This window comes from Lepidochelys kempii, chromosome 1 (assembly GCF_965140265.1).
Source record: "Lepidochelys kempii isolate rLepKem1 chromosome 1, rLepKem1.hap2, whole genome shotgun sequence".
NCBI classification, from domain to species: Eukaryota; Metazoa; Chordata; order Testudines; family Cheloniidae; genus Lepidochelys; species Lepidochelys kempii.
The window spans coordinates 334,865,292-334,886,436 of NC_133256.1; the positions used below are offsets into that span (position 1 = coordinate 334,865,292).

At 44.2% G+C, this 21,145-nt stretch overlaps 1 protein-coding gene across 7 annotated transcripts in view; it reads left to right on the plus strand.

Annotated features, from left to right (window-relative positions):
- The window catches only part of GRM3 (glutamate metabotropic receptor 3), a 151,732-nt gene that overhangs the window by 38,474 nt on the left and 92,113 nt on the right, over positions 1-21,145 (plus strand). For 2 of the 7 annotated variants that reach the window (XM_073328672.1, XM_073328666.1), the window contains exons 2-3: positions 6,534-6,694; positions 15,301-15,451. The exons of 2 other annotated variants lie outside the window; for them this stretch is intronic. The gene's annotated coding sequence lies outside the window, so the exon portion shown is untranslated. Of the gene's footprint in view, positions 1-6,533; positions 6,695-9,990; positions 10,079-15,300; positions 15,452-21,145 lie in introns of all 7 variants that reach the window. 3 more of the 7 variants (XM_073328668.1, XM_073328669.1, XM_073328667.1) reach the window with 3 other exon arrangements.

The window sequence follows — 21,145 nt, forward strand, 5'->3', positions numbered from 1 at the left end:
TGCCTCCCCTCCATGAGTGCATTCATGGCCCAAAGATGTTGGTGTTGAATTAATTGTTGGTGGTTCAGTGGACCAGGAAGTTCAAAATTTCTAGCTAGACTCCTATTTTATTTATCCACTGTGGTAAATAGGGTTGATTTCTTATAGACATCACATTAAATTAAACCATCTTAAGCACAAATTATATTGGTTTAAGAGCATCTATATTAGGCATTTACTTGGTGGAACTAGCTCGAGCTTCGGTTGATTCAGTTACACCGGTGCAATATTTCTCATGGAAAAACAGTCCTTAAGGTTCCGGTTTTGATCTATCAAGCCCTGAATGCTGAGGACCCACAAACCTGAGAGACTGTGTCACTCCCTGCAGCTGCAGTAGAGATATGCCCTTGGTTTAATCGCGAGGGAGATGCCAGTACGACCTTTCACATGTGGGCCCTGAACATTGGCATTGGCTCACCCCTTTGGTCTGAAATAAGCTTGCTCTGCTGATGACCTTTCAGGCAATGCTCATCTCAAGCCCTTTGAGAGGTGCTGAGTGAGGAAAGTCTGGAATTTGAGGGGAGGAGGGGGTTTGGTTGGCCAAGTCCAGGGCATAGTTGGATGCAAATACTTTACACATTGGTCATGGGTGCCTAGAGTCTGGGATAGGCCCTTTTCAAATCTTTCACCTACAAATGGAAATCAGAAGCATAAGCCAATCTACAAATCACTGAGAAGTCAGAAGAAATTTTCCCTGGGAGCAGGTTATCCTGTAATAACCTTCTGCAGAGCTTTTTGTACCTTCTTCTGAAGCAGCTGGTGCTGGCTGCTATCAGAGACAGGACACTTGACCAGATAGACTTGGGGTCTGATCCAGTCTGGCCATTCCTATGTTCCTTAATACTTTATGAAATGTACTTGCATTTTGCATCCTAGTCTCTAGAAAGACATGCAAATAAGTAGAATCTTCTTCGAGACGTTGCGCATTACATGCTTTCTGATATTCTGGGGCAACTTTCCTTTCAATTCCCTGTTTAAAGCACTTGTACGCACAACAATGGTTTTAATGTGCTTTATCAAGGTCTCACTTTCGCAGCTGCAAAGGCACAGTTAATTACTAGTCACAGAGTATTTGCTGTGGTGATTTTTTAAGTACGCTGCCATCCTCTAAGGTGTTCATTTGTCTGACTCTTGAAATGACCACCTAAAAGAAGGGCGCCGGTAAATGTGCTCCAATTACCTTGCTGATTTTAGTACCAGATTATTTAACACCTTTTCTCTTTCAAATTGCAGTTCATTAGACCTCAGACAGAAAAACAGACAATGAAAGCGTGGCTTTTGACTCAGAAGTCACAGCTCCCCCCGCAGGAAAATGGACTGTTTCCTTTGTGCTATAAGTGGATGAAAGACAGAGGGAAAGTATTTATCTGGTGACATAGGGCTCATGTTGATGCAGGAATGAAATTATTGGGTTGCTATTTTTTTAATATTGTGACTATTTCCCTCATAATAAACTATTTAGTGCAGGGACTGTCTCTTCTATTATATGCATGTAGAGTGTTTAGCAGAATAGGGATCCCTGACTCGGGCCTTTAGGTGCTCCCTCAGTACAGTTAATAAACAATGCACACAGGTACTTCATATTTGAATAACATGCCCTACCAGGGGCCAATAGTGTAGCCTTTATAATACTGATAGGCTGGTGTTTCCAGTGGTATCTTAAACCACAGTAACCTGTGCCAAAGGTTCAAGCTACCTGAGAGCTACAGTATCAGAATTAGCAGGGTGAGAACCACTATTAGAAATATCCTCAGGTCTGGAGACTGTAGGGGCACACAAGGAATGATAGCAGTGCCCACCACAACATTCCCAAGTTCTCAATCTTCCCTGTATTAAAAGCCTTACTACACAGATAATCAGTGCCACAGTCATAGATATATCAATGAAGATGGAGGAATACCATAAAAGACCCAGCATCAATGTTTTCATACTCACGTCCCCAAGGGTACCATAGAGATGGTTGGATCTCTCTACAGATGGTCATCTTTGGAGGGTCGCCTGTTGGATTCTTCATCCCTCTTCATGCTGGGGAATCCCTTTTATTCTGCGTTACACTCACGCCCATAACCTTACACATAGGCATGGGGGTTCCAACCCCTTTTCCCTTATCTGGATTTCCACACCCCATGCAATTTGGGGTGCTCTGCTTTTCTTAGGCTACCCTCTTAGTTCCCCTTATTTTTATGAGCATTTAGATCAGCATGTCCCCTTGGTAACATGCGGTTATGGCAGAATTCTTATGATGTTTCAATCAAGTGTCTTGCAGTATTGACATATTTCACAGTAATCTTGTAACTTTATTGGTACAGGATTACTCATGGATCAGCTCCTCATGCCAATCCTTCTTAGGTTAGCTTAGCCCAATGTGGCTAAGCTAAGACCTGGCAGGACTTGCATTACAGCCTTACTTTGCTTATATACCTGATACACACACATCACTCAATATTATACCTCTATGATATTATTCTACTTGTTCCTATACCTATCACTTAAATCTATTAATCACACATTGATTACATATGAGTAAACCACAACAATAGATAACCCAAGTAAATGCTTATATAAGGTGGTCAGCTACAATAGACAGATTGATCCTGAAATCTCAAGCACTTGAGCTCACGTGCCAAGTTCACTAGCTGGGAGCAGTAGTAGGTAGTTATTTTCTGAGGAACTCTGTAGAGACATGCAGCAGATCTTTAAGCCACCTCTCAGGAGAACATGGCTGCTATTCCGTGGCACACAGCAGCATTAAGCAATTTAGGGGAGGAAGGGAAGAATACAAGGCCACACTCATTTGGTATATGGAGGCTGTTGTTAAAGAAAAACAATTAACAAGCCCCTAGGAAAGTTCACATATAAAATACCACCAACCCCCCGCCCAGCTCCATTGTATTCTATGCAGCTGTGTTGATTTACACCATGTGCATATCTGTCCCCCTATATAAAAAAATACCATGGTATCTTTAGGCCCCCAGTCTTGTGAGGTGTTAAGAGCCCACAACTTGCATGTTGAGCTGTGCAAACAAGTGAGTTTTCAGTTCACTGGCAGTTCCAAAAATTGGGAGAGGGAATGGTTTTGGATTGACCCAAAACAATTTTTTTTTCCAAACAAACTTTCAGAAAACCGAAAAGTTGAAAAAAATATGCTTTAGGCTGAAGAAGAGGTTTGGTTTCATTTCAAGCTTTAAAAAAAAAATTAATTTTTAAAACTTTATTTTAAAGTCAATTTTGAAAATGGAAAATCATTTCAAACTGAAAAATCGAAACATTTCATTTAGAAAGTGTTGAAACAAAGCATTTTGGTTTCTTCCCAGAATTATTTTTAGTTGTTTTTTTTTTAAACTGAAAAAATTCTGCAAAATCAACACAAATTCACAAAATGTTTTGGTTGATCTGACTCTGCATTTTTCAGCTGAAAAATTTTGCCCACCTGTACTTGCACAGACCACAAGTGGCAGCACACGGATTTTACATTTTATCCACAGCCAAATCTTTAATATGATGCTGGACGATTGTCCCAGTGCTGACTCAGGATCATTTGCAGCAGCTCCTCTGTTTTCCTTGCAGGTCTCCCCACTGAACACTCACCAAGCTCACCCTATTTTAGCTTTAGAAATACAACAAGGTGATAAATCACAGCTGTAGTGGTACTGTACACTGTGTTATAGTTAAACAGGAATGGTGCCATATACTGGGATGACAGCTTTCCACACAGTTTTCAATGGACCGGAATGTTCATTTCCTTATTGTATGCCAGAGATACTGGGCAAGAACCAATCCTGAGCTCTGGGGCAGGAAGTGGGTAGTGGGTGTCAGTTACTCAGGGCTTGTCTATATGGGGAGTTAGTTCATGGCAGTCTGGGGTGTAAATCTGCAGCGCACCAGCTCGACGCACACTAGCTGGCCGTGTGGACCCTTCTAGCACGCTCTAAAAGTTCTGTAGAAGAACAGCAGTAGATCAAAGCACGCTGCCGAACTTTTAGTGTGTGATAGCAGGGTCCACATGGCCAGTTAGTGTGCAGCGAGCTCATGTGCTGCAGTTTTACGCCTTAGCTTCCATGAACTAACTCTCCATATAAATAAGCCCTTAGTTGCAGCTCCATGATTCTCAAAACCAGCCCAGGCCCCAGGCAATTTTGAGACGCTGGCCGCTCTAAATTCTGCCACAGGTGTAGGCTCCTCAATGGACCCTTTGCTAGTGTAAAATAGGCATAGCAGAGTGGAGGTCTGGCATGCACCCTATTCACCCATAGCATGCCCCCTCCCTGCTTTGCCAAGAGGACGGGAGTCAGAGGCTCAGATTCGGAGCTGGCGTACTTCTGCCCAGCGGAGAGATTTTCTACATCGGCCAAATTACTGCCCCCTTGTGCCACTGCCATAACATGGCTATGGAATCTGGCCCTCTAGTGCTATAGCAATCGAGAGATTATGCATAAATGGCAGGTGGGCCAAGTTTGCTTCAGCTAGTCACTGAAAAGGTAACAATATTCATGAAAGCAACTTGATAATAACACTTTGCACTTAAGTAGCACTCTTCTTCTTTTCCAAAGTGCTCTACAAACATAAGCGGAATGCATTTTAAAAATAATAATAACTGGAACTTCCTAATAGCATGACAATGGGAAAACCCAGTCATTTTGATACTCCTGTGCTGTGTGATATGCCACCGAGTGGCAACAAAAAGTGTAAGATCTCAGTTCATCTTGTTTTAGGAGTGTGGGAAGAGCACGACATTGAGCTTAGTGAAAATGTAAATGACTTTACCTATCACTCTGCCCCATTCTTAATGGTACATAAGTATTAGGGATTATGATTTCCTGAAAGAATGGTTTCAGAGTAACCGTGTTAGTCTGTATTCGCCAAAAGAAAAGGAGTATTTGTGGCACCTTAGAGACTAACCAATTTATTTGAGCATAAGCTTTCGTGAGCTACAGCTCACTTCATCGGATGCAAAGAATGGTTCAGTTCCCAACACATATTTGTGAGAGAACTGCAGGTATGCCTATTAGCTAGAGCAGGAGAACTGACTGGATACAATGGGAGAAATCCTGGCCCCACTGAACTCAAAGGCAAAATCTCCATCGACTTCAATGTGGGGAGTGGGAGGTGAGACAGCATTTTGCCAAAAGACTCTTGGGTTCCATTCCCAGATCGGCCATGGACTAGCTGTGTGACCACAGACAAATCCCTTAACTTCTCGGTGCCTTATTTTTCCATCACCGGTGAGTTAGGATAGTAATAATTACCTACCTCGCTGGGTGGCGTGAGGATTAATTCATTACTTAACTCCCAAGGGTTCTCTCAACAACAATAGCTCTCGCCTTCCAGTAATGAACCTCACACCCGTAAAACACCCGTCTCAATAGCCTGTTCTCAACAGCCAGGCCTAGTGCCTCTCTGGGTTCTCCTCCTGTTCCAATCTCACTATTTTAAATACTGGGCTTAATTCAAAATCAGTGTGGGAATATCAAGCAAGTAATTTGTGTGTGTGTGTATCTATAATTTATATAATATTTTTTGTTTTGTCACCATTGTTCCTGCCAGTCAGATAAACCGGCTATGTTTTAATGAAAAACATGAATGACAGAAAATTGCACATTCCCCTTACATTCATAAGTGCCCTTTAACTTTAATTATGCTGCATGCCATTTATTGTAATGGGCATGTTATAACTGACAGCTTACAGTAGACACCGCAGATTTCTCCTGTCAGGCATAAATAACTCAGTGCCAGTTTCCCTGTAACAGACAATAACATGAGACCAGATTCTACATGCCTCACTCACATGGGACCAGATCCTCAGATAGTGTAAATCAGAATAGATTTACATCAACTGAGGATCTAGTCTGCTGAGCAATCCCTTATCCCAGGAGTAGTCCCACTGTTTGCAATAGGATTACTCACCTTCTGTGCTCCTTAACATCAGTAGGGGTGGCAGAGTCTGACCCTTTGTTTTTATGAGACATTTTTGGTGGGGGTCACTAGGGATGCTCAGCAGGATCAGAGAGAAAACCAGGTCACGAATGAGATGGAGGAGCTAGGGAGATTTCACTTCCTTGCCAAATAATTTCCCACAAGCTGTGTCAGCTATCTTTTGTTAAACAAATACTTGAAAAGATCAACATTTTCTATTTGTATGGTGGGGCGGTACCAATGACCTGTGGTTTTGCTGTCTTGGGAGTCTCAGCAGTCAGCTTCAAATACAAACTCCCACACCCTGACCAGTCATGAGTTTCCTGATTCACAATACTGGGGTCACAGTCTATCCTTTGCAGTGAAGTCCTCCTTGATGCTGATGTGTGTGGACGTAGGGCGGTGTAGACCTTGATTCCTTTGTACCGTGTAGATCTTCGCCTTCTGGTCGGAGACTCAGAACTAGCACTAAACCTGTTAGGCATTTTTTGACAGTTCTGGTGACATGTTGCAGGGTGTACTAATTATCAATATGCAAAGGTTTCAGATGTGATCAGTCCTGATTGTCCTCTTTCTTACAGTAGGTGGAAATCAGGAATGACTCCATCTAAGCTAATGAAGTTACACTGATAAGAAGCCAATGTGAGTGAAATCAGAATCAGGGCTGACAGCTTTACCCATTACAATGACTTCATAGGACCTCCTGTGCTCAACCTTTCTCCCATTTTATCCTGCTCTAGAGGTGAGGATGGGGATTTTTAAAAATCATTTTTGTATGTAATAATGTCATTGTGTTTTATGTCTATTGTGTTTTATGTCTATCCTGAAAACTCTTTACTCATTGTCTTCGGTGGCGCTACTCACCTGATTATAGCTGGCGCCGATGAATGCTTGCAGAATCAGCCCATCCTTTGTAATTAACAGCATCTAGCAGACTGGCAAGATGGTCCAGCAGGTAGGACACCAACCTGGGATGCAGGAGACCTGAGTTCAAAGCCTCTTTCTGCTAAAGGCCTCCTGTGGGACCTTGGATTATTTACTCGCTCGCCCAGATCCTCAAACATATTTAGGTGCCTAACTTCCGTTGAAATGGATTCCAGTGGAAGTTAGGAACCGAAATATTGATTGATTTAAATGGGAGTTAGGTGCCTAAATACCTCTGAGAATCTTGGTCTCAGTTCACCATCTGTAAAATAGGAGAAATACCACTGCCCTACCTCACAGGGCTATTGTGAGGGTAAATATGTTAAAGACTATGAGGCGCTCAGATAGCAGGGGACATATGAATACCTAAGATAGATGGTCCCTGAATATCACAGAAGGAGTGAAGGAAGCACTTTATAATTTATTTATTTATTTATTACCCTGACAGGGATTAAAATAGCAGCTCTGTTTTTGCCTTTCACAGGATTCCTCAGAAATATACACTTGCCAGTCATGGAGCTGAGAAAGGATTAAAGGCTAGATCCTCTGTGTAAATTGAAGCCAATGGCATAACGCTAATTTACAGTGACTGAGCATCTGGTCTTGTGTGCTGCATGTGTGTTGGTGTTCATGGGAACATGCAAAACTGGCCTTCACTGCTGCTGAAATAGTTCAAATGTATTGCTTTAAAAGGTTGAAATTTTAGGAACTGTTGGGGTTCACTGCACAGAAATGAAGCAAAGCACAACATCAAACATTTGGAAAATTTACAAATACACCAAAGAGAATATGGTGATTTACTTGGCTTTAATCAGGTTAATATAATTTCATGAGTTTTACACCAAAAGGTTTCCCATCAGTGTACCAGTTACCTGTGAATAAAGCTTGCTTCTGGCAAGTGATAATTAATTCTTAAATCTTAGAAGCCTTTGAGCTTCCAAGCCCCTGAGCACATTTGTATGAAGATTAGATATTGTTTCTTTTCTCCAGTTTTCTTTGAAGTCTTTTCTTCAAAGATACCTGTTCGCTGTTTAGACTGCATAAAGCCTCAATTGACAGAGCTTTCCTGTACATTGCACAGGCTTTGCATCTGACTCTCCTCTTTCCTACACCAGCAAAAATCAGGAGTAACTCCATCGAAGTCAATGGAGACACATCAGCCTAAAACTGGGGTAAGGGAGAGGGAGAATCAGGCCCTGTGCCGGGGACACAAAAGAAATCAAGTGAATTACTCACCCCATGGTGAAAACTTAACAAGTAATAATGTATTAATTGATATCGATGGTGCATGTTGTAAGCATGTTGATTTTTTTTTAGAAGCTCCTCTTTGGGGTTGGGCAGTGACAGGTTGTATAGAACAAAGGCTGATGCCTCTCATTCATTGTAACAAGCTCTCAGGGCAGTGCTTGCTTGTCGTGGGAAGAAATTAGTGGTGGGTAGAGCAAATCCAATACATATATATATTGGACCAGAAGCCTTGACTCATATATAAATATGTTTCAGAATGAACCAAACACAAAATCCTCAGCAAATTGAGAAGTCAAAATAAATTTTGGATCAAACAAAATATTCTGATCATTTTAATGTTAATTTTAATTAAAGGAAATTTCTAAATGAAAAGTCATTCTGAAACAAAAAATCAAAACATTGTTTTGAAAATAACAACATGTTTACCTTTTTTCTGATTTTAAGGGTTTTTTTTTAATGAAACAATTCCGCAAAACCTGCACAAATTCACAAAATGTCTCAGTGTCACCAAATCTGTGGGGTTTTTTTTGTCCAAAAAAGTTGCAGTTGAAAAATGTTCCCCAGCTCTTGTATGATACAGTGCAGTCCTGTGCCGATAGTGACGGCAGATGCTAGAGTCAGATTCTAATTTCATTTACACCAGTGTCAATTGGGACTAACTCCACTAAAGTAATGGAGCTACTCCCAATTTACCCTAGGTAAATAAATAAGAGCAGCATTTGGCCCCTAGAGTACACAGCAGCGCTTGTCTGATCAACCTTTCATTTTCAACCTTTCATTTTAACACAAAAAAAAAATAACAATCGTGCAGGCAAGAAGGGTGGGATTCACCAGTGGGGCTTAGGTGCTGCCACCAAGTGGAACTGACAGCCCTAAATTAGGTGCTCAGACTCCCTTATACAATGCATGGAGAGATTCAAGTGCCTAAAAAAGGGCTTCGCAGATACCAGCATGCTGAGCAGGGAGCCACCTAACCTAGCCAATAGAAAATGCCAAGCAGAGGGGTGTGGCCTAAGCCCTACCTCCCCCTTAGGGATTTAGGGTCTAACTTCCAGACCTGTTGGACAAACTGGCCTTTCCCTGTCCAGCAGTTCTTCCAGTTCTTAAGACTTTATGCTTTTTCTGAAAAACAGCATCATTGTTGTAGCTCTACACCACATGTCCTGGTGGAGACAATGCTTATCCAATGGAGTCTCTTTCTCCAAGAATCCAGTTAATGGATCTGAAATTTGGTAAAAAGAAAAGGAGTACTTGTGGCACCTTAGAGACTAACAAATTTATTTGAGCATAAGCTTTCACGAGCTACAGCTCACTTCATCGAATGCATCCGATGAAGTGAGCTGTAGCTCACGAAAGCTCATGCTCAAATAAATTTGTTAGTCTCTAAGGTGCCACAAGTACTCCTTTCCTTGTTGCGAATACAGACTAACACAGCTGCTACTGTGAAACCTGAAATTTGGTGTGACCTTTCACCAGTGTTCAAATTCTAGACATCTTTTCCCTCTCTTGCATGTCATGCATGTACAATACCTCCCCCTGCTGGCCCAATGTGGAAGTCAACTCAGATTTCTCTCAAGCTGATGCAAGCCCTCTGACAAGGAGCCATACGAAGGTTTCTACCTAAATATCGTTACCCAAGAAAAAGCAGGCCAAAGAATACAAAATGTTAGTTGAGGGCACATCGCACTTGATAGAATGGAGAAAGACCCCTGCTGGCTGGAAACTCAAAATTAACAACAACAACAACAAGAAAATTAGCAAGGTTTGCCAGCTGGGGATAGGCGGCTGGCTGGTGATCAGAAGGGCCTTTCAGTCAATTAATCCATCTCAGAGCTGGATTAATGCATTTAAACATGTTTCCCTTAGTTGCTTCAGAGAGACCCATTGAATGAGCTGTAAAGATGAATGAAAGTGAAGAAATTTCATTTAGAGGAAGGAAAATGTCTCTGGAACAGTGAGTGGTTGATTTTTACATACCATATGTGCATCAATAACTGAGAACAACAGAGTGAATTAAGGGCAGAGACCGGCAGCTTTGAGTCAAAAACTCTTGAGTCTGAAGATCTATTTCATTTTAAATGACTATCTATCTGTGTTTCTAATGTGCCCGTTACCAAAGAATCTTTAGGCAGTTGCAATCAAGTTAGGACAAGCAGACTTCTGCCTGCGGACTTTACTGTCTGCTCCTTTCATTCATTGCTCCACTGCACTAAGTGAGGTAATCTTGCTTATCACGGGGGAAGCTATTACTGGGCTATTTTGTCATCATTCTGAATGGCAGAAGACTGGCTCAAAAAGGTAGCTTCACAGCTAAGTGTAGGAGGTATCTGAGACTTGGTCTCAGCCTGGTCTATCACTGATCAGGTGATTGACTGAAAGTCAATGGGACTTGTGCTTTATCAAGTGTCTTCGTTCATAGTCAAGGTCCCTCCACAGAGAATGTTCAACCCCTGGCCCCTGAGAGTTTGGGACTGGCCTCCGTTAGTTGTAGTATCTCAGCTGATTTAAGCTGTCACATAAAGTTGTGGAAGAAAAGGTAGTCTCTGAGATAAGCAGGGCTTTCTTGATGAGACCCAGTACCTTGACGTTCATGCAGCAGCTGACTTGAAGGCAGGGACTGTTGCAGAGCATGATTTCCCTTTCAGTATATAAAGCATTTATACACGCTGATCTTCCACTAGGCCAGGTGAGATCAGTCTCTTTGGAGATCTATGAATGTGATTTATTCTTGTATATTCCCTTTTAATAAGAGACACATAAGACTGGCCATACTGGGTCAGACCAAAGGTCCATCCAACCCAGTATCCTGTCTGCCAACAGTGGCCAATGCCAGGTGCCCCAGAGGGAGTGAACCTAACAGGTAATGATCAAGTGATCTCTCTCCTGCCATCCATCTCCACCCTCTGACAAACAGAGGCTAGGGACACCATTCCTTACCCATCCTGGCTAATAGCCATTAATGGACTTAACCTCCATGAATTTATCCAGTTCTCTTTTAAACCCTGTTATAGTCCTAGCCTTCACGACCTCCTCAGGCAAGGAGTTCCACAGGTTGACTGTGCGCTGTGTGAAGAAGAACTTCCTTTTATTTGTTTTAAACCTGCTGCCCATTAATTTCATTTGGTGGTTCTTAAGTTATGGGAACAAGTAAATAACTTTTCCTTATTCACTTTCTCCACACCAGTCATGATTTTACAGACCTCTATCCTATCCCGCCTTAGTCTCCTCTTTTCCAAGCTGAAAAGTCCTAACCTCTTTAATCTCTCCTCATATGGGACCCGTTCCAAACCCCTAATCATTTTAGTTGCCTTTCTCTGAACCTTTTCTAATGCCGGTATGTCTTTTTTGAGATGAGGAGACCACATCTGTATGCAGTATTCAAGATGTGGGCGTACCATGGATTTATGTAAGGGTAATAAGATATTCTCCATCTTATTCTCTATCCCTTTTTTAATGATTCCTAACATCCTGTTTGCTTTTTTGACTGCCGCTGCACACTGAGTGGATATCTTCATAACAAACTATATTTGAGGCCAGCTTGTGACTTGGACTATGCACCTGCACAGGGGTATAAAATGGACTTTCCATTTTGCTGCTCGTTAAGAGGCAGAGGGGAATCAGGCAGGGAACTGTGGTGGGGATGCTCCTGGGCGGGAGCAGATACCTACCGTGCTTTCTGTCCACCAAGATTGGACAGGAAGAGGCACAAAAGTGGTTTAAAGCCATTGGTGAGCTGGAGCCGGTTCGCACCGGTTCGCGTGATCCGGTTGTTAAATTTTGAAGCAGTTTTAGAACCGGTTGTTAAAAATTGTTACAGCTCCCTGAGCTCCCGGCCGGGGAGGCTCCCCCGGCCCTCCCCCGCCTTCCCCCCCTCTGGCAGAGCCTCAGTGTGCCGCATCGCCAGGGCCAGCGCTGTGGACCGCTCCTGGGCAGCTCTGTAGCACCTGCCACTTTGAGCAGCATGGTAAGGGGGTGGGGCTGCGAGCTCCAGCGGGCCACGCGGCATCCATACATGCTGCCCTGAGCAGCATGGTAAGCGGGCTGGGCCGGGGCTGGATAAGGGGCAGGGACCGGTTGGAGGGGGCAGAGATTCTGGGGGGGGGGGGTCAGGGGATGGGGAACGGGAAGAGGGTTGGGTAGGTGTGGGAGTTCTGGGGGTCTGTTGAAGTGGTGGTGGATGGGGTTGGGGCAGCCCGGGGACAGGGAGCGGGGCAAGTTGGGTAGGGGGTGGGGTCCTGGAAGGCAGTTAGGGTGGGGGTCTCAGGAGGGGGTGGTCAGGGGACAAGGATCGGGGGGTGGGGGGGTTGATGGGTTGCGGGTTCTGAGGGGGCAGGAAGTGGGTGGGGGTCAGATAGGGGGCGGGGACAGGCTGTTTTGGGGGGTACAGCATTCCCTACCCGGCCCCCAATACAATTTTGCAACCCCGATGTGGCCCTTGCGCCAAAAAGTTTGCCCACCCCAGTCTAGTTTATTATTTTATCAACAGAGGTCGCACTTGCCTCGTTCGTTATGTTGATATGCATTTAATAAAGCAATACTTTGTTTCTATTGTAATAAACATGTAAAAATGTATTTTTTATTGTTAAGTATGACTCCCAATGACTTAATGCATTGCCACTTCTTATGGAGAAAGGTACAAAAAATACATACTGTGGTACATCCCTTAAATCAGAACTTTTTATAGGGAACCAGTTGTTAAGATTTTGGCAGCTCATCACTGTTTAAAGCCACTTTTGACCTGCCCCATCCCCAGGCTTTTATCAAGCTCTCCACATCTGGACTAGAGTCCTGGAGCCAATGAAAGGGGTTGTTTTCAGAGAGATTGTTCTGTTATCTACCAGCATGTAGGAAATGAACTATGGAAACCATAGGGAAGTATTAAAATTAATTCACAAACCTCCTTCCAATGAAATAAAGGCCTGATTAAAAGCCCACTGAGGTCAACAGCAAAGACTCGCATTGACTTCAACAAGTTTTGGATTAGGCCCATAGATTTTTAGAACGCTGAGAAGTCGGTAAGTGCTTTTGCACTGCATTCTGAAGGAAAAAGCTGTTCCATTTGGTTTACTCAGGAGAGACTTTGCCATCTGTTGTCATAGGAGACCGAGTAACGAGATTTTTGTAAAAGAGAGGGGGGAAAAAAATCACTATTTCAATTTTTTCAGTTTATTTATTTTATTCATCTTAAAATGTTCCAGCACAGAGAGAATGTTTTGAGGAAGGAATATCATCAAAGCAACAGGCCCAATTGCTTCTAAGTGTCATGCCTTTTCAGTGTAAAGTAACCAAACAATTCTCTATCATCACATCCCTAAGTGTTTCTGAGTAATGACTTTTTTTAAAATTCATGGTAGCATTTACTACCTACACACAGACAGACAGCAGAATAATGATCAGCAAATGGTTGTAATTTGATCTTGTTTTATTCTGCAGCTTGTCTGCCTTCATCCATCTTCGGTTGTGAAGAAGTAACAGGTCCCCTCGGTCTTCAATGCAAATGTATGAGCCTATTATGAATGCATTGCAATGCTTTCATTTTCTATCCAAAGTAATGCCAATTATAAAAATAAACCCACTGATGGCTGTCACGCTGTGTAGAGTGGCTCACGACTGTGAGTGCCAACCTCAGGATAGATTGTCAAGAAGCAGGGCAGAGACCCCAAACTGTTTGTACGTTCTATCGTTAGATTTCACCAACTCAGTAAGAAGTATGACCTCCTAAAGCACTATAGCAGTCTTACCCTAGAGTCACAGAAAGTCCTGTTGGGCATTCCAGTCTCTCTTGCCACTCAGGCAAGCTGGACTCAGTGATAGATGGTTGCTATACACCAAAGATCACAAAATATCCAGGTTGGTCCCAGTCCCAAGAGACCAGTCACTTACCCCATGTCAATTTGTTCCCCAGATCTCACACCAGAGACAATGCTTGTAGCCAGTCCTGTAGTAAACTCTAGCTAAACTATCTAAAGCAGACAAACATATATACATAAATGAGTTATAGTCTATTGTTTCAAAGGTGACAGAGTTGTGGTAATGTCAGCTCTGAATGTCTTTTAGGGCTAACTCAAGTTGGCCCTGGGGATCTCTGCTTCTGTTTCCTAGCTCCGGCCCTCTAAACGTCGAAACAGCAAAAGAGATGAAAAAAATTTTGGTCAGTTATTTTTATTTCCTTCTTCCAGAATTCAAACTGATAGGATGAGCCCTTTTCTACGTAGCCCCATCATGGATCTGAGGGGCCAATTAACAAAGTCTTTGCATTGTGATGTCCCACTGACAGGCCTTCTTGATGGGCAGGAGACAATCCCTCCTAACTGGGTTTACAGTTTCAGAGTAAACATTTCTAGAGTTATAAAGCAAAATCTTAAACATTATCTGATAGCATGTGATAAAGAAATTGGAAGTGAGATTAAGGCATGCAGCAATTTACAAGCATTTCATAAAAGTCTGAACACATTGTTATAAGTCCAATCCCCCTCTTAACCATACTAACACACAGGTGAAATATACTGGTTTCCAGCAATGAATCTGTCAGTCCTTGGCTGAGGCCTAAAGCTTTGGCAAGAGCTGGCACCAGGTCTGCCAGTGCCACAATGGCTAGTTCCAAAAGCATTTCAGTTCATTTGTATATTTAGCCTTTTGCAAATGGCCTTCTCATGCCAACACAGCTACAGTCGAGATCTGAACTTTATAAGTACACATATTTAAGGAGCATCGTTCCCCTTTGCAAAATGATAGATGCAAAAGGTGGCGGCAGGGAGAGCATCTCATGAAACATTGAAATAACATGTTTCAATTCTGCAGCTCTTTTATTTCAGAAACTCAAAGAGAATATTGAGAACAATAGGAAAGCCATCAAACAGGATCATGTGAACAGGGTAGTAAAACATCCCCTCCTCACTGTTAGCTACCTCATGCAGAAAATATGCAATCAGCCCTAAAAATCCCCAACTCATCTCACAGTAAGGGTGTATTACTGGTGGACACTCATTTGCTCTAGGTATTTGAATTCCTCAGGGTTTAGTGAAACTGTCGAAACCTTACAAGTGTGAATTCTGTTGTGTAAGTAAAATTAATGACTGCTTTGTTGCTTCCCATATTTTAAGGCTTTAAATGAGTCTTATTGCTAGGGGTTTTATCAAAATGTAAATGTAAATCTGTCTGCATTTAAATTCTCAGAACTGATTGACCTCAAGACAGTGTTTCAGACTGGCATTTATCTTGGTGTTGTAAAGCAAGCAAACTACTTTATCCAGGCATGAATCCCACATCGCAATCTGCTTTAACTAACTAGGGAATAAGGCTCAAATGGAAAGATCCAGTCAAGCAAGTAAACATTGGAAAACAAACAAGGGCATTTGCATGCAAATGTATTACATTTATTCATACTTTGACCTCTTTTTCTATGGGAGGGCACAGTATTCTGGGCATTGCTGTAATGCAACTATTAAATAAATGTGAATTATATGAATAATTAAAATTAACGCTTGCCAGAGCCGTGTTACCAAAAAGAAGCTTGCAAGTTAGATATAGAGACAGAGTGAGGGAGTTCAATCTATTTAGTTTAACCAAGAATGTTAAGGAGTGACTTGGTCACAGTTTATAAGCATCTACATGGGGAACAATCATTTAATGTTGGGCTCTTCCGTCTAGAAGACTTAATGTAAAACAAGATCTAATGGCTGGAAGCTGAAGCCAGAAAAATCCAGACTAGAAATAAGACTAATTAATTAACCACTGGAACAATTTACCAATGGGTTGTGGTGGAGTCTCCATCACTAGCAATTTTTGAAACAAGATTGGATATTTTTTCTAAAAGATATGCTCTAGCTCAAACAGGAATTAATTCAGGGGCGTTCTCACGCCTGTGTTATGCGGGAGGTCAGACTAGATGATCACAATGGTCCCTTCTGGCCTTGGAATTGATGAAGTTAGGCCCTCATTCAGGAAACCATTCCTAGTCAGGAAAACACTTAAGCACTGGTTTAAATTTATGCTTACAGGCCCTCCTGAATAAGGGTCTTTAACTGCAAACTTTTTGCAGCAGGAACTCTGCCTTCCTCTGTGTTTGGAAGGACACCAGCGTAGTTCGAGCAAAACCTCAAGCTATGGCCCTTTGGTGCCATGCAGTGAAGAGGAGTCAGAACTCCTCAACAACACTCTGTGGCCTGAATAATGGCAAACCAAGAATTATGGCCTGGAGCTCATAACCAATACGACGGACGTGCCCCCAACAATTCCCATCTGAGCAACTCAGCAGAAGTGGGGTGGGTCTCCATGGAAGCGCTAGGGAGTAGGAGGAATCATGGCTCCGTCCCCTATGTCTAACAGCAAAAATACAGGATGAAGTCCTATCCCCTGCCACTATAACCTTCGGGTGGGCTAGAGTTTACTTCGTCACCCCTCTGCTAGAGCTTAAACACATCTATAGAAAAAGCACAGGGAGACACAGAATTCGGTGACTGAGGATTTTCAGCAAGGACTGCACAGGGTCAACCTCCCCACAATCAAGTCATCAACAACACCAAAAAAGGGATGAACTTAATTCTTAAGTACCAACTTTATAAAATCATATAATGATAAAGAAACATAGAATCATAGAATCATAGAATATCAGGGTTGGAAGGGACCCCAGAAGGTCATCTAGTCCAACCCCCTGCTCGAAGCAGGACCAATTCCCAGTTAAATCATCCCAGCCAGGGCTTTGTCAAGCCTGACCTTAAAAACCTCTAAGGAAGGAGATTCTACCACCTCCCTAGGTAACGCATTCCAGTGTTTCACCACCCTCTTAGTGAAAAAGTTTTTCCTAATATCCAATCTAAACCTCCCCCACTGCAACTTGAGACCATTACTCCTCGTTCTGTCATCTGCTACCATTGAGAACAGTCTAGAGCCATCCTCTTTGGAACCCCCTTTCAGGTAGTTGAAAGCAGCTATCAAATCCCCCCTCATTCTTCTCTTCTGCAGGCTAAACAATCCCAGCTCCCTCAGCCTCTCCTCATAAGTCACGTGTTCCAGACCCCTAATCATTTTTGTTGCCCTTCGCTGGACTCTCTCCAATTTATCCACATCCTTCTTGTAGTGTGGGGCCCAAAACTGGACACAGTACTCCAGATGAGGCCTCACCAATGTTGAATAGAGGGGGACGATCATGTCCCTCGATCTGCTCGCTATGCCCCTACTTATACATCCCAAAATGCCATTGGCCTTCTTGGCAACAAGGGCACACTGCTGACTCATATCCAGCTTCTCGTCCACTGTCACCCCTAGGTCCTTTTCCGCAGAACTGCTGCCTAGCCATTCGGTCCCAAGTCTGTAGCTGTGCATTGGGTTCTTCCATCCTAAGTGCAGGACCCTGCACTTATCCTTATTGAACCTCATCAGATTTCTTTTGGCCCAATCTTCCAATTTGTCTAGGTCCTTCTGTATCCTATCCCTCCCCTCCAGCGTATCTACCACTCCTCCCAGTTTAGTATCATCCGCAAATTTGCTGAGAGTGCAATCCACACCATCCTCCAGATCATTTATGAAGATATTGAACAAAACCTGTCCCAGGACCGACCCTTGGGGCACTCCACTTGATTCCAGCTGCCAACTAGACATGGAGCCATTGATCACTACCCGTTGAGCCCGACAATCTAGCCAGCTTTCTACCCACCTTATAGTGCATTCATCCAGCCCATACTTCCTTAACTTGCTGACAAGAATACTGTGGGAGACTGTGTCAAAAGCTTTGCTAAAGTCAAGAAACAATACATCCACTGCTTTCCCTTCATCCACAGAACCAGTAATCTCATCATAAAAGGCGATTAGATTAGTCAGGCATGACCTTCCCTTGGTGAATCCATGCTGGCTGTTCCTGATCACTTTCCTCTCATGCAAGTGCTTCAGGATTGATTCTTTGAGGACCTGCTCCATAGTAATAATAGCTTAATTTCTGGTACATAACAAGTCTACTTTCTAATCCACGTATATTATCTTCACACTTATACATAAATATAAATAAAAGTAACATATTAAATCTAAAGAGGTTGGTCCCCACAAAGACACAGTGAGAAGTAACTCAGAGATCCAAAAGCTTTGGTTGAGCTCCCCTGAGTCTCAGAGTTTTTGTTCATTCGCTCCATACAGTCTGCTGAGTCAAAAGCACGGCAACAATATCTTCCTCCTCTTGCTTGCTTGCAACTGGGACCCAGGTGGATTCTTTCTCCTTCTCTCCTGAGCTGTAGAATCACTCCATTAGCTAGTCAGCTAACTAACCAACAACCAGGGTTAAGTATATAAATGAAAAACCCTGTTATAAGAAATATACAAAGCTGAGAATAGCAAGCTATCCCAGATTTTCCCCATCATCACATTTAAATAAGAGCCGGCAAACCAGACTGGTTGAGACAATGTAACTACACTGGTTTGGCGAAAATCAAACAACATTCAAGGTATATGTAGTGAGGGGGCATGGTCTCCCTCCCTGACAGACAGGGAGAAAACTACGAGCGCCCCCAGGTGGGCAGAACCGGGACACCCATGGCCACCCCACCGGAAGCAGAGGGGCGGGACAGGAATCGGAAATATAAAAGACAGGCCCTCCAGCTCAGCTGAGGGTGAGCTGCCAGAGGAGCAGGATTTCTCTCCCCCAGGAGCGGAGCATGGACCTGATGGAGGCTGCTACAGTGCCAGAGACCCAGAGGGACTGCCAGAGCTGCCAGACACCAGGGACACCAAGAAGCTGTTGGGGCTGCCACTAACCCTTTACCCCAGTGAGACAAATGACAACCCCGGAACCCAGGCACCCCCTGATTGGGAGTGTAGGAAGGAGCCCAGGGAAGCCAAGTAGGGTTGAGCTGTGTTACTAACTGCAAGCCGGCCAGCATCTTGAGGCCAGATCTCCCCACTGACCCAGTGGCGGACCACTCTGCCACTGTTAGGGCCCTAGGCTGGGATGCAGTGGAGTGGGTGGGCTTGTGTCCCCCTATCACTGTCACCCCACCCCTGGGAGTAGCAGCCTCCCCACCTTTAGGCTAAGAGACCTGCACTGGTCTGACGCCCCTGAGCATCATCAATGGCTATTAGCCAGGATGGGCAGGAATGGTGTCCCTCGCCTCTGTTTGCCAGAAGCTGGGAATGAGCGACAGGGGATGGATGACTTGACGATTACCTGTTCTGTTCATTCCCTCTGAGGCACCCGGCACTGGCAACTGTCGGAAGACAGATACTGGTCTAGATGGACCTTCAGTCTGACCCAGTAGGGCCATTCTTATGTTCTTATGAGCTAGGACGCCAGATGGTTTTGCTGGCTCTCCTGCCAGAGAGCTAATCTCCCCCTAGACTGCTGTGTTGCTCTGCCTGACTGCCAGCCAGAGCCCTTACCTGTTTGCTGCCCTGCCCTGATTGAGGGCCCCAGGACAGATAGACTGCCTACTGCTCTGCCTGACTGCAAGCCAGAGCCATTAACTGATAAGGATCCGGCCCTGATTGAAGACTCTGAGCCTATAGACTTACCACTACCCTGTCCGACTGCAGGCCAGAAGCATTAACTGTATCCTGCCCCACTCTGGCTGAGAGCCAGAGCTCACAGACCCTATTGCTGCCTGGCCTGGACTGCAGGCTTGGACCTACTGACTGTCGGCTAATTCCCCCTGGACGGCGTCACTTTAGGAGAAAATTGTGACCACCTTACAGGATACAATTAAAATGAAAAAAATTAGTTATAGAAAGGGGATATCGGGAGGGAAAACTAACATTGCCAGGGCTTCCCTCTGTCGGAAAGTTAACAACAGCATTAATCTACTGCAAAATGCTTCAGAGTTAGAGTGAAACCAGCATGCTTTGTGCTCCGGTGGCTGAGCTTCTCCCATCCCATACAGGTCATGCCTCATTTTGCAAGGCAACTGCCATGACTACTTGCCCTCCATGAAGTCTCTGAGTCCAACTACAGAGAGCCTATTGAGCATGGCCAGAATTGCCACCCCCAATTCCAAAAATTTCTGGGTGTGGAAAGCTAATGTGCAGATGTAACACCGACAGACCCCAGTCGTTGGTGGGTGGGATTGAACTGGGGTCCTCTGAAGCTTAAAGCATGAGCCTCTACTGCATGAGCTAAAAGCCAGCTGCCTGTTAGCTAAGGCTGTAGAGCAGACTCATTTTATCTCTCTTTCTAAGTGGTCTTGGTGCCACTAGATGGGACAGAACACCACACCCAGGAGTTGTGTGGGTTACATGCTTCCCCTAGCTGAGGAAGCACATCCCAAGCTTCAGAGACCTCCCAGCTGAAATCCCGGACAAGCCCGCACTTGTAACATCGACAGACCCTGCTTGTCGGTGGGTGGGATTGAACCGGGGGTTCTCTGAAGCTTAAAGCATGAGCCTCTACTGCATGAACTAAAAGCCAACTGTCTGTTAGCTAAGGCTGTAGAGCAAACTCATTAATCTCTCTAAGTGGTTTTGGTGCCAATAGATGGGACAGAACACAACATCCAGAAGGTGTGCGGGTTACACAGATGCAGAGCAACAATGACCCAGTGACACAACTCATTCCTTCCCCACCCCCACCCTCCAGTCTCTTAAAGAGATATCTCCTTGTTAGACAAGTGAGTTACACCAGTGCAACAGAAAGCCTTGGGGCTTGGCTACACTTGCAAGTTAGCGCATTAAAGGAGCCCCGGGCGCACTATCTCACGACCCGTCCACACTAGCAAGGCACGTAGAGCGCTCTGACTCTGCGACTAGAGTGCTCCTGGTACTCCACCTCGGCAAGTGGAATAACGTTTGGTGCACCCACGCTGGAGCGCCGCAGCACCAGGGTGGACGCCCTGGTCTGTTAGTGCGCTCTGATCGGCCTCCAGAAGTGTCCCACAATGCCTGTTCTAGCCACTCTGGTCATCACTTTGAACTCTACTGCCCTGCCCTCAGGTGACCAACCGTCAGACCTGCCCTTTAAATTCTCTGGGAATTTTGACAATCCCCTTCATGTTTGTTCAGCCAGGCGTGGAGCACTCTCAGCGAATCTTTCCAGGTGACCATGCCT